General features: G+C 50.3%; 1 long non-coding RNA gene across 1 annotated transcript in view; it reads left to right on the top strand.

The window, feature by feature from the left end:
* The first annotated feature begins 227 nt into the window (after positions 1-227).
* LOC125482500 overlaps positions 228-1,544 on the top strand; it is a 2,825-nt gene continuing 1,508 nt past the window's right edge. Inside the window, exon 1 of the long non-coding RNA XR_007261666.1 lies at positions 228-382. This is a non-coding gene — a long non-coding RNA (uncharacterized LOC125482500). The remainder of the gene's footprint in view (positions 383-1,544) is intronic.

Below are 1,544 nucleotides of genomic sequence, written 5' to 3'. Positions count from 1 at the left end.
CTGACAGTGCGGCGCTCCCTCAGCACTGACCCTCCGACAGTGCGGCGCTCCCTCAGCACTGACCCTCCGACAGTGCGGCGCTCCCTCAGCACTGACCCTCCGACAGTGCGGCGCTCCCTCAGCGCTGACCCTCGGTGAGGGGCAGGGTAGTAGGGTCTATTCGGGCTGGTTTCTGACTGAGTTTGATGGTATCAGTGTGACTCTGTAATGTGGGAGCAGCCCCCCATCTCGCTGTGTGTTCTTTTTGTAGGCCTGGCTCAAGCCTGGGGGTAAGTTACTGATCACGGATTACTGTTGCGGAGAGGCGCCCTGGTCACCTCTCTTCGAGGCCTACGTCAAACAGCGAGGCTACGTCCTCTACACTGTCCCGAGCTACAGGAAGGTACGGTACTGCTCTCTCTGTTAACTGCTTGGTGTGAGTCAGACACAGAGTGAGATTCCACACCTTCGGAAAAGGTTGGGGGGTGTGGGTTTGTCAGGATGGGGATCAATGAAATCTCCTCAGCCCTGCTGATTTCACAACAACAACTGCATTTATCCAGTGCCCGTGACATCCTGATATGGTTTGGTCCCACTTTATTCCCAGCCAAGCTTATACAATTAAAAATAGGGTAGTGTTGTAGTGCTGATCTTCCAGCTCAATACCGTAACCCACTTTCTCCTCGTAATCTTTGATCTCTTTCGTTCCAGAGCCTTGGGTAATGTTGTAGAGCAGAGAGACCTGGGGGTTCAGGTCCATAATTCTTTGAAGTTTGCGCCACAGGTAGACAGGGGGTTAAGAAGGTGTTTAGCACCTTTATCGCTCCGACCTTTGAGTACAGGAGTTGGGGACGTCATGTTGAGGTTGTACAGGACGTTGGTGAAGCGTCTTCTGGAGCACTGTGCCCAGTTCTGGTCGCCCTGTTATAGGAAGGATATTATTAAACTGGAGAGGGTTCAGAGCAGATTTACCGGGATGTTACAGGGAGTGGAGGGTTTGAGTTATAAGGGGAGGCTGATAGGCTGGGACTTTTTTCATTGGAACGTCAGAGGCTGAGGGGTGACCTTATCTGAACCCCTAATGATTTTATAAAGTGAATCACAAGGGTCTTTTCCCTGGGGTAGGGGGATTTCAAAACAAGGTGAGAGGAGAGAGTTTTTAAAAAAGACATGAGGGGCAATGTTTTTACACAGAGAGTGGTTTGTGTGTGGAATGAACTTCCTGAGGAAGTGGTGGATGGGGTACAGTTACAACGTTTTAAAAAAAACAATTGGATAAGTACATGAATAGGGAAAGGTTTAGAGGGATATGGGCCAGAAGCAGGCAGGTGGGACTAGTTTAATTTGGGATTGTGGTCAGCATGGACTGGATGGGCCGAAGGGCCTGTTTCCGTGCCGTATATATCTCCATGATACTCTCTGAGAGGGGACAGAGTCCTGAATTTTCCAATGGATATATTTGGGAATGTCTGAGACTGATGGGTGTGGTCAGGGGGAGGGGATCAGTGAGTGGGGGTGATGCTGTGTGTTTTCCTGAGTCTCTGTCTGTGATGAATCTATTCCCC

The sequence above is a fragment of the Rhincodon typus genome, unplaced genomic scaffold (assembly GCF_021869965.1).
Source record: "Rhincodon typus isolate 14 unplaced genomic scaffold, sRhiTyp1.1 hic_rhity00011309, whole genome shotgun sequence".
Classification (NCBI taxonomy): Eukaryota; Metazoa; Chordata; class Chondrichthyes; order Orectolobiformes; family Rhincodontidae; genus Rhincodon; species Rhincodon typus.
Note: the sequence above shows the minus strand (reverse complement) of the source record. Positions and strands in the feature narration are given on the sequence as shown.